Raw genomic sequence first — 12,177 nt, forward strand, 5'->3', positions numbered from 1 at the left:
GATCAGCGATGCTTCTGGAGGTGGGTGGTGAGCCGTGGAGAGCTCTGACTCTGTCTCAGACACAGAGGGGAGGCCTGGCTGACTGCTGCGATATAGACATGGGAGCCTGGAGGTCAGGTTGCTAGCTCTGCTACGGACTCTCTGAGTCTTGGGTGAGTTGCTGCATCCTCCCCTCTGAGATGGGGACAGTAATACAGATGAGCTGGGTTGCAGGGTAGAGCATAGGAAAGAGAGGAGGAGGCTTCAGGTTGAGCCAGGTGCTTGGAAGAGATGGGCGGAAGGGAAGTAGCTTGTCTCTTGTTCCCCAAGGTGACCAGGTGTGCATAGGCTGGCTCACAGGCCCGCACGCATGCAGCACCCTTTAGGAACACATCGGCGTGTTCTGCACAGACCCCACTCGGTGCCAGTAAGGAAAGCTTGGCCACCTGGCCACCTGGACCCAGATTACAGCAGGGATTGTAGGTGCTGTCAAAACACTAACAAGTGGGTTTCACCCCGCTGGAGTCAACTGCGGAGGGTTTAGTCACTCAAACCTTGGAGCAGCATTGCCTGTTGGCTAATGACCTTTCACACATGTAACCCTCTCACTCAAGCAATTGTCATTTTACGTGTCTGGCCACATTCCAGCTTGAACAGCTACGTTCTGCTGCCCTGAATTCTCCCACCGGTTTCACAAGGCTGCATTGCTCTTGGCTTCCTGTCCCAAAGGGGTGCTCTGTGCTGTTCAGCAGCTGGTGCATTCTTCCAAGCAGGTGGCTCCAATTTGGCACAAAGTGCCACGTTCCCTTTTGCATTTGTCACTGGTAAATCAATTACGGAGCTTTCCCATGTGCTCGGGGCCTGCCGGATGGTCTCTTGCTTCCAGTTGATTGTTACTGGAAAATCCTTCGGTTCATAAACCACTCCTGCTTTTCTCTCTTCTCATAGAAAATTACACCAGAGCTTCCAGGGGTTCCAGCACTAAAGGAAGGAGCTACAATACTTGCTCCTGCAGATGTGTGAAGGATGGATGAGGGTTGTCACAGGGTGCTCAGTTGGAACTCCAAATACTTGAGATCTGTTTCTGGCTTGGCTACAGAATCCCTGTCTGATTTTTAGGTAAACTGAAGGAAGGGTAGATTTGCACCTTAGTGACTAACTCAATCAGAGATGCATAGCATAAACTTTCCCAAGCATCAGGTTTACTATATCAGATGTTGTGTTAGGGCAGTGAAAATGGTTCGGGGCCTGGGGCACATGACTTCTGAGAAGAGGCTGAGGGCACTGAGCTTATTTAGTCTGGAGAGGAGAAGACTGAGGGGGGATTTAATAGCAGCCTTCAACTCCCTGCAGGGTGGTTCCAAAGAGGATGGAGCTGGACCATTCTCGGTGGTGGCAGATGACAGAACAAGGAGCAATCATCTCAAGTTGCAGCAAGGGAGGTTTAGGTTGGATATTAGAAAAAACTTTCTCACTAGGAGGGTAGTAAAGCACTGGAACAGGTTACCCAGAAAGGTGGTGGCATCTCCATCCTTGGAGGGTTTTTTGGGCCCGGAGTGGATAGGGATGTGGGGTGAAGGCTTAGAACAGCTCTGCGTGTCAGGACAGGGTTAAATGCCTGATGGAGGGGGAGGCTGTGAACTCTCACACTGAACTTGTAAAAGCTGTTGGCTGATAGTAACCAGATGTCAGGGAAGATGCACTCTGTGGCAGCCAGGGTGAAGGCAGGGAAGCTGTGAGCTCTTAAGGGAGGACGGGGTGGCAGGAGACGAGTGAAAGGAGCATGCTTGGCCCTGGTTTGCGTCTCTGTCCCAGTCGTGCACGTGCCTGTGTGCCTGGAGATGGAGCCAGGCTGCACTCAGCATGGAGGCCCTGCTATCTCCAGCAGCACGTTGATGTCTCTCCATGTTTGACAATGTGATGGCACAAGGCCCCTCCGCTTTGGCCCTGCATGACACGAGGAGGCCACAGGGCTCACTGCCTCATAAGGCTGAGAACAAATGTCCCTGAGCAGTCAGTCACCTGGAGAGCGAGGGTGCCAAGCAGCTAGCCCAGAGACATTGCTCATAAGTCAGGTTTTTTGGATAGGAGCACCCAGTGTGTCATGGGGGAATGTGTGTCTTGTTGCAGGTGCCGTGGCCAAAATGCTGCATGGGGTAGGTCTGGCATGTCCAGGCAGTGAGGACCTTGCATAGGCGCATTGCATGTGGCTGGGTGAGGGTGTGGGCCCCCGGAGGTTGCTGACGTGGTTCTGTACCTTTTTAAGCTTGTCCAGTGCCTGGCTGGAGGAGTCTGGGGTGACTGGCATGCAGGCCTCCCACCTTGCCTGCAGTGCTGGTTCTCTTGCAGATCTGTAGCTTCCCTTGTGAGATCACAGGCTGGATGAAGCATTGGTGATGCCAGCCACATGCCAGCACAACTCTGCTGCCAGCTGCAGTGCAACCTGCCCAGTCTCCAGCATGCAGGCTGACAGGCTGGACCATGTACAGCAGGCAGCTCAGGTCTGTGCCCTGCAGTTTGGTCCTGGGGCTAGGGCTCTGCAAGAACTGTGCGAGTCTCACGTGGGTCGTCTTCTGCCAGGCTGAAGGTGAGAGGGAAAGATGTGAAGTTGAGACCATTGCTGGAGTGGCTGTCTTCCCTATTCCCTGTGCTGGGAACATGCTGCAGGGGCAGACCCATGGAGGCAGTACTGATGCACTCCATCCCTTCTCTGTTTTCTCTGTGTCCTGGGCTGTGGGGTATGCTGGAGCCTGCAGGAAGTGTGGAAGGAGTCCAGCCTTCTACCTGGCAGGAGTACTGAGAGCCTGTGTTCAGATTACTGCAAAGTCGCTTGATTATTTAAGGCCCCATGAGTGGAAATTTGGAGAGAGAGGGAGGGGCAGGAGACTGCTAAGGAACCAAAACACGTTCATTTACTGCAGCCCTGAAAGGCCCCTGGGTAAAGTCGCCCAGAGCTGGAGAGAAAAGTAGCTTTCATAGTAAATCAATCCCATGCTCTGTAAACACGGGCCGGCAGTTTGCTCCGGCTGAAAGCGGCTATTAACTTTCGTTACATGAAAGCGCCAGGAAGGTCTGAGAAATCCTCTTACAGGAACTCACGTGCCACACAAATACCATTGGGCAGGGGAGGAAAAATATGAACTGGCTTCTCCGTTTGATATCGCTCCGATCGAGAAGCACGGAGCAAGCCAAAGCAGCACCTTGAGGCAGGCTTCCTGCAGCCTGCAGGCAGGTGGGCCCCACAGTGTGGGCATAGACGAGTGTGCACACGTGTGCAGAGCCTGCTTGGCGCTGGAAGGTTGTCTGGGAGCTACTGCCAGCTCCCGTGGTGAAATAAGCTCTTTTGGTCTGACCACATCTGCCCAAGAACTTGTGCCGGTACAGCAAAAAGTCAACTCCTGAACTAGCATAGCCAGCCCAGCAAAACCTATTCATGCCAGGCTGTAGCCTGGCTCTTCTTGCAGCATTATGAGCAAATGGGCAGCTCTGTAGGACATATACCCAGGGACTGGCAACCTCCCTCGCTCTGCATTTTTGGCCCCTTCTTGCCTCATCCTTTCCTTCTCTGGCTAACTGAAATAACCATGGCAGGGTCTGTAACTTGAGAGCTGCTTCCACCCATGCAGGATCATGCTTTGGGTTGCAGGAGGGAAAGAGATGCTCGTGCCTGCATGTGGGGTATGGCAGGAGCAGCGTCAGAGGAGGGAAAAGACAGGTTGCAGCCCAGTCCCTGAAGGAGCTGCTTGATCAGTGCACAAGCCCTTATTTAAGCTCTGCTCATGGCAACAATTCACAGAGAATAAGTTCCAAATTTCAAGCCAACCCCACCTGGTGCCTCTGTCCTTGGGAGCACAAGGAAGTGCCACCCATTCTGCATGGCCAGGCCTGGGCCCTGTCTGCACCTCTGCACTGTGGGGGCCAGCCTGGGTGCTCTGAGCTTGCTTGTGTGGTATGGCTGTGCCTGCCCTGCCCCTTTTGGAAATTGCTCAAGGAGCAAAATAACAGAGCCGGGCTCCAGCATAGGTAACAATTGCAGGCCAGTACGGTTTATCCTGATCCACTGCAGTCCTGCCCTGGATGGCCACACTCCTCTCTTGATGCCACTGAGTGACACCAAGGGCACATTTGGCCTAGGGTGTGGGGGGGTGCTTTGTGTGCATGTTCTGCAGCTATCTCCCTTGCTGATTGCCCATGAGCTTGCCAAGAGCCTTCTGCTGGTGCTGCAATGGCAGGTGAGTGAAGAGGCTGTGCCAGGAGTCAAGCGGGCCCTTTTCCACCTGAAGTTGGATATGGGGGAAGGAGGAGGGGCTGCAGAAGCCATGGGGGAGCATAGGGAGCAGGAGGGACCAACCTGAGGAGCCTCACAAGTGGCTGGGGACCCCTCATTAGCACATGGCCACATGCTGGGAGCTGCCCTCATGTCTGCAGAATGTCAGGGGGGCTGATCTGTGGGGAAGGACAGGGTCCCGGCCCTGGAGGAAACACAAAGCCAAACATCAGGCAAGCAGTGAGAGAGGCTTTATCATAAATCAGCGGCAGCGCGGGGCCCCGGCCAGCCGGCAGAGGAAGTGACTTAATGAAAAATGCATCCTGGCGCTTGAGCTGCACGCTGCACTCGCCAGCGCCCTGCGTGGCCTCCCCCAAGAGCGCCATGCAAACTGCCTGGCAGCCAAGGCCCAGGGGTCGGATGCTGCAGGCAGCAGGGTCTCCTCCGAGCTGAGCAGCAGCACAGACAGGATGCTGCTCATTCCCAGGGAGGGCTTGAGGCTGAGAGCCACTGGGAGCTCTGGGGTGGCAGCTTTCCATGCAAATGCAAACACATTGGCTCCATCTGGGTAGCGTCTCTGCAATGCAGAGGTGTGAGCGAATTCGCCCCTTTAACCTGCGCAGCCAAGGGCAGGGCCTGCTGCCTGAGCTTCAGGAGCGACCCTGAAGTGTGACATCCTGTGCAATTAAACCCCCTGTAAGTGAATTGCATAGATGATCCTTCATACCAAAAGAGAGGCAGCCTGGTGTGGACAGAAGCCCAAAGTACAAAGCCCTGCTGTGAGCAGGGTGCATGGTATCTGCGCATCCTCTCCATCACCCCAGGCCCAGGGTCTCAGGAAAGGTGGTTTCCCTTGGTAGCGATGCATGCCTGGCACGTTACCCAAGCATGCGTGCCCTCATCCTCACCCAGCTAATCTCATCTTCATCAGTGACTTGGCAATCAAATAGCAGGTGACAAACAACTGCTCACATTACATTGCTCACATTACACTGGCACTGGTGGTGTTTGCTTCTCAGCAGGGGGTGAGTTGTTGCAGCCTCAGGGACATGAATTCCCTGCGGCAGGCAGTGCTCAGTCCTTCCCCTAGCTCTTTCTGAAGGCAGCTCGGAGCTGGGCCCGTGCCTTGCTCGTGTCATTCACAATCTGAAGCGCCTGTCCCCATGCTTGTTGTGCCCAGTGGGCAGGAAGCCAGGGCCAAGTCGGATAAAGCCCCGGTATTTGCTGCTGCTGCTATTGTCACTTGTTGATGTGCTGGGTGGAACGTTAGGTTCAAGTCCCAGGGACACAGCTGTCCCGGGGGAACTTCATGAACTTGGAAGGGTGAGCAGGGGAGAGTTTATATTATCTCTGGCTGTTTATGTTCAGGCTTTGCAAGTCTTTGGGCTGCATCCAAAGAACTGTCCCAGAGGAGCCTGTCTGTACTGTGCAACCAGGCTGAGGTTTCTCCTGTGGGGGGTGGAATTGCAGAAGGTTAACCCCGTTGTACTTACCTGCAGCTTCACATCTCACTTGTGATTTTCTAAGAGGTGTCGGGGAAGAGGAGGAGGATGCAGTGTCCCCAGCCAGGACAGGGGAGGCAAGACGAAGCTTCAGAGCTAATGTCTGCTGTTAAGTCACAGCATCACCTGTATGTTCTCTCCCATCACAGAGGGAATGGCAGCCTCTTGGTATATTGGGGTGTTAGCTTCTTGCTGGCTGTCAGAGAGACAGACCACCTCCCTGGGAACAAGGTAGTCCAGAATTGCCCAGGGTTGGGTACTTTGTGCTTTTCCAGGCAGCAGCTGGTAGGAGCTGGTCTCTGAAACAGTTCCAAATCTGAAGGATTCCCTTCCTTTTCTGGGATACTTACAAAAACTTGACAGACCCAAGCAACTTGTATGGCAAGACCCCACCACTTCTGCATCTTCTCCCTGTTTCCTTGTGTTCCCCTCCCTGGCTACTTGCCCAAGTGTTTCCTTTCTTGAAATGGTGTGAGCTGGCTTGCTGTTCTGTGCTTGCCCAGTGCCTAGTGCAGAAGGGTCCTGGCCTGTGTCTGAAGTTCCTCCAGACTTTCACAGCCTAAACAAATGCAGTGCTTTAATTATAGGAGCAGGGCCTCTGCTCTGGCCCATGTGGCAATTCTTGTGACCTATTTGGAGTCACAGGGAGTGGAGGTGGCTGCCTATTCCTGCCTCCGCTGCTGCATATTTCCACAGCAGTTACGCACCTGTGTGCCACAGGGGATGAGTTCCCAGGCTGGCCAGGCCAGGAGGCATTGTACCAGCAGGCAAGCCAATTTCTGGGCAATTCACAGAATGCCCCAGACTCTGGGCATGGGTAGTGGCCACGAGTCCAGCGCCGCTCGCCAGGTCTGGGGTGGTGAAGCTCCCCGGCCTGAACCCAGGTGAGCGGAGCTGTTCTTTCAGCACCACACCTTCACCTGGGTGCTGCATGCACGCAAGCACCTCTCTGACGGCTCCCTCAACACACAAGGGGGTCCTTTGTCTGTGACTTTTTAGGTTAATTCTTTAAAGGATCAAAATGGGCTCGTCAACCGAGAAAATCAGCAGCTCCCCAAGCAGGTGCAGTGAAGGATGCATCTCTTGATGCACCCTAGTAAGGTTGAAGGGAGGAACATGCCTGACTGACACCCTTGGGGCTGGGGAGTCCTGTGGATCCCACTGGGTTTGGGGTAATGGCCATGGGGAGGAAAAAGGCTGACCCAGAGCAGCTGGGAGGCAAAAGGCTTCAGTGTGGTACTGGCCTCCCAGCCTTTTACAGTCATTCACAGTGTTGTCACTCTCAGTTGCTGAAGAGTTGCCGTTCCACGTGCCATGGCAGGGGGTGGGAATGGCCAGTGTGCGTCTCAAGTGTTGGAGCTGCCGTCGGTGGTCTTGAATCCCAGCGTTTCACAGGGCGAGAGGAAATGAGCCTGGATTTAAAGACAGCTGAGGGGAGGCAGCGTCTCTGCGCCCATGACCAGCTGTGACGGGGCCTCTTTTCCACCCTGATAATGTGCAAATCATGGGTTGCGATGCAGCGCGGCACTCCCAGCCTGTAACCCAGAAGGGACAGAGGCTGCCAGTGGGGGAGACGGAAAGCGCTTTGAAGCAGCTTTTGGGGCCTGTCCTTTCCCAAGTTTAGCCAGAGCACCAAGGGAGAACAGCGCTCTTCAAAAGACAAAGATGCAGTTTGTCCAAACAAATGTCTCCAGACGCTGGGGGCTGCCTGCTGGGGGTAACCCACATGTCTGCATGCTCTCTGCCTGCCACACTGGGGTTGTGTGCTCTCTGGGAGGGAGCCAAAGCCAGACGGCAATCCTGCCTGGTGCTGCATATGTTTGGGGAAGGCATTCCCTGGCTCACGTGGGGCTAAGTGTCTGAGAGCGTGGTTCAGTAGGCTGCGTACCCTTCATGCCCCAACCAGCTCTCCCTGGGGCCCTGCCCTAGCCCCAGCTTCTTCCTAGGTCAGCCCATTTCTCTTGAGGCACACAGGGAAACTTGAATTGTAAGTCCTGCAGTAATGCACATCCCACAAAGAGAAATGTTCCAGCTGTTTGCCTAGCTGAGGTGCTTTGCCCTCAGCCTGGTGCCAGGGTGCCTTGTTTTTAGATGAGATGCAAAGCCAAAGTCAGTACCACTCCTCTAGGATGTTATTTTAATAATGGTTGGCAATGTCCTGTATTCTGCATATCCATCCAAACCATGTGGCTGTAAACAGAATGAGGAGTGAGTCTAATTGGAGCTTACCTACACAGCAGGGTCTTCTGGATTAGTTATTCCTGATTAACTCTCAGTGGGGTCACTCCTGTTCTGAGATAAGAGTACTTGATTCTGAATTGGCTATGTTCACTCTTTCTTAATTCATTTTCCAAATTGGATGAAGCTGATTCACAGCAGCCAGAGTACAGAGTGAATCCAGAAGAGCCAGTCCGCTTTAGGCTTGTACTGTACCCGAATGCAAATCAGCTTCCCTGTGTGGACAAGGATAAGGGCTTGGTGAGGCAGAGTGCCTCCCAGCTTCTTTTAATCTGGAACTGATAAACTGGAGCATTTGCTGACTGCACAGCCGGACAAAGAACAATATTTGCAATGCGTTTCTTTCCCCTTCCTGAAGCGCGGTCACTCTGTTTAGGTTGGAAGTTCGGCACTGCGCCGAAAGCCAGGAAGAGTCATTTAGTCGAGGAGTGTTAAATTGCTGCAGAACAAAACCAGCAGGTCGCAGCAGCTGCTAAAAATAAAAGGGAGGAGTGGCGGGGAGATGGCTTTGAAGAGAGAGATGTAAAGGAAACATGAGCTAAATGCCCATGTGAGGACTTGTGCCTCCCCACAGGGGCCTGGTTCGGTTCTGTCCCAGTGCCTAGATGGGGGTGGAGAGTGCGTGTCAGTTTAGGAGTCATGTGCCAGGCTCAGTGTCCCTTATCCCAGAACAGGAGTGACCCTGCGGAGTCCCAGGGCAGGAGGCAGCTTGTAGTGTATCAGTAGGAGCATCCTCTTGAGCAGATTGATGTGTATTTCTGTGGGGGGTGTTCAGGGCACTTGGAGCACAAGGCACTGCTGTGATGTACTGGATCATTGCTCATTCAGTCGGGTCTGCTTCCTTTGTGTCTAGCAGAGGCCACTGCCAAGTGCTTCACAGGAAAGTAAAGGCCGGTATCAAGTCCTTAGCCTGTTTTTGCCATGTGGTGTGTATATTGGTGGGGGGTGGCTCTTTCTGACCTTCTTCTTTTCCACCCTTATGCTGTGATCCACCAGGCAGTGAAGCTCAAAGGCTTGTCCTTCTTCTCGTGCTCTTGTCATAGACTAGATGTTTTTCCAGAATCGCACATAAGCAATGGCTCTTTCCATTCCCCCTTCCTACCGGTCTTACCAAGCATCTCTATGAAAGTGCTCCATGGGTTGCACTTCGCTGCACATGCATATATTCGTGTCATTAGAGTGGTCTCATTTGATCATGTTCATTTTTGATCTTCCTGTTTGCATCTGTGGGTGATTCAGGCATCACCCTGTTGACCCATCTGTATCATCCCCTCTGAGCAGGTCCTTCTGGGGTTCCAGGTCCATTTCCAATTGCATCTGGACTGGTGTTGCTAATTGACTACATTTAAGATCCCAAAGATAGATCTAGAGTAACTGCCGGGTGAGAGCCAATTGCAGTGTAGGCAATATGATTCCCACGTTTCAGGCCTTTAGAAGTTGAGGTTGACTACACAGCCTTTCACTCACTAGCCTTGTAGGAGCTAAGTGCTCAATCCTTATTCCCAGGACATAATGTCTGGAGTGATACTGTCATTCGCCTCTGGTGTATGGAAGTCATTTGTAATTTGTAGCAATATACAAAGAGAGAGTGCCAGCATGCTTAGCAGTAGTCAGCCAAGAGTTAATGTAAAGCTCAGACTTCATGAAGCCATTGCTCTTGACTCTGGCTTCCTCTGGAGAGGACTTGGGAAACTAAACAGTGGTTGGGTTGTTTTTGTTGGCAGGATGGAGCGTGTGCTGAGATGAGGTCACCCTGTGATGCGCCGTGAAATATTTTCATAATCTGAGTTTTGATCCATCATTCCCAGTCCTCTTTAGACCTGAGGAAGTTGGGCCCCTGGGAGGAAAGGGGTTCTGGAGGTTGCATGGAAAACGCCCTGTGTTTGCATCTGTGTGGTCAGCAGTTGAATCACTGCCGAAGATCCCCGGGGACGGGAGTTTGGTGGCCTTAGAGCTGCTCCCGGTGGTTAGCAATGTACACGACAAAACCACCAAACAAAGCCCAACTTTGCCAAGTGCCCGCAGCTTTGAGTTGCCTGGGAATTAACTGCCATAGAAACTGCATTGCTCAGGGGACTGGAAATCTCTGGGGGTAATGGGTGCGGGGAAGAGGACTGCAGGGGTTTAGGTTGTAGCCGTGTTGGTCTAAGGATATAGGCAGACAAGGTTCCTTGGGTGAATTTGATATCTTTTATTAGACCAACCCAAATGGTTGGAGAATAGTTATTAAGCAAGCTTTCGGGTTCAAAAGAGGACTGTACATTTTTACAGCACCCTACGTGCTTAGCCCTGGAGAGCCACTTGGAGATGATATGGGGTGTGCATCAAAGTGGGTCCAGTAGGCACTGAAGTGAACCTGACCTGATAGTGTAGGGGACAAAGCGCCCAAGACACAGGGCCACAGCATGTTCTCCCTTCCTTAGAGATTGGTCCGGACAGGGAAGCAGATGTTTGAATGCTGGCAAAAAAAAACCCTGAAAGGAATGTGACTGACCCCAAAAAACCTGAGCCTCCCTTTCTGCCTCTTAATGCCATGTGGAAGGGGTCTGCCCATGCTTAGGAGGGTTAGCAAAAGGAGAGGCCGCCTAATTTAAATCACTTCCCAGCTCCCTGACTGCTGCTGGCCTTGAATTTAGCAGGAGAAAATGTGGGATACAGATGCGAGGCCACCTAGTCTGTTCTGAAATCCAGAGCAGATAGCTGCCGAAGCACCCGAAGGTTGGCAGTACCCAGAGAATGGAGAGGAGGCACCAACCACTTATGGCTGAAATGATAGACTGGGCATCAGGACACCTGGGTCCTATTCTCAGCTCTGCCACTGATGGGCAGCTTCAGCCATGTCGTTTCTTGCCACCCTATCTGTAAACACAGGGAACAGTTCACTACAGTGGCAGCTAAGCCAAGCCATTGGCACCACATACACTAGTGACCAGTTCCCGTGGAGCTCCTATAAATAAAGAAAAGCATCTCTGTGTTCCCTCTCAGTATGTATGTACTGTTAATTGGGAGTATAAGGGGAGAACAGCTTTGCCAGATTTCAGACAGGAGAAGGAGAAATTCATGCCCACCAACACTCATCTTTCCATGCCATTGTGGGGAATATATTGGTTGGTCAGTCAGTCCGTTGCTGTCTCTCATGTGAGCGTGTGCGAGCGAGACCCGTTCCCCTTAACCAGTGCCTAGTGTTGCTCTGCAGTTGTGATCAGATACAAGCTAATACACCGAATGGGTTTCCTCCAGGCTTCCTTAAGCACAAAGCCCATTTGAGGCCGTGTTGACAATTGCAGCGTGCTGTTATCACATGCCTATGAGATAACCCGGCTTGGATAAGGCAGCTCCAGAAACAACTTTGCCCACAGGCAGGAGCTTTCTGTTGTAGCATTTGCTAATCTCCTGCCACTAGGCTCTGCATAGCCCTTGGCTATGAAATAGACTTAAGGTAATGGGGCGGAAAAATGTTAGTGACACCAGTAGCGGCTCTGCGGTTCATGCGGCAACAGGATTTTCCTTTGAATGGGATCGTTGTAAGCTGGTAGCGCTGCTCAGATGTGACTGTGCGTGGGTAAAGATCACTTCACGTACAGACTTGACTGGACCACGAGTCCTCGGCTAGATGCAGGCACCCCTGGGCAATGATCCCTGGCCTGCATTGAGCTGGAGGTCAGACAGGGTGGCTACAGTGCTCTTTTGGCTTTAAAATGTATGAATCCAGCCAAGAGATGGCAGATCCACCACTTCCCTGGGTAGCTTGCTCTAGTTAGTGTGAATCACTCTCCGTGTTAGGAAAGTGGTTGATTATCTGTTTCTTGGCATCTTTTAACCAGGGGCTGTTGGATGGTGCTGGGAGAGAAACCACTACCTGCCCTACGGGCAAATGGATGCATGGTGATGGGACAGCCTTCAGAGGTGGGTCCAAGCCCACGGAGTGGGGCTGAGGGGTTTCCAGGCTGTCCCAGCACGAGATGGGCTGCACTAGCAAGCCTCCAGAGCTCCCCGACCTCTCCAGAGAGTTAATTACTGCTGGGTTTATTCCGGCTGCTCTCTGACAGGCAGCCAATAGCAGCAGGCCAGGCTTGCAGTTTCCCTCCCAGCTCCCCTCGCTGGGAAAAGCATGTTTTTGCTGGCGCAGGGTCAGCGCGGCTCGCAGTCGAGTTTGCTGGAGTGAATTCTCCAGGCATTAATTTTCTTGTA

Source organism: Alligator sinensis, unplaced genomic scaffold (assembly GCF_000455745.1).
Source record: "Alligator sinensis unplaced genomic scaffold, ASM45574v1 scaffold98_1, whole genome shotgun sequence".
NCBI lineage: Eukaryota > Metazoa > Chordata > Crocodylia > Alligatoridae > Alligator > Alligator sinensis.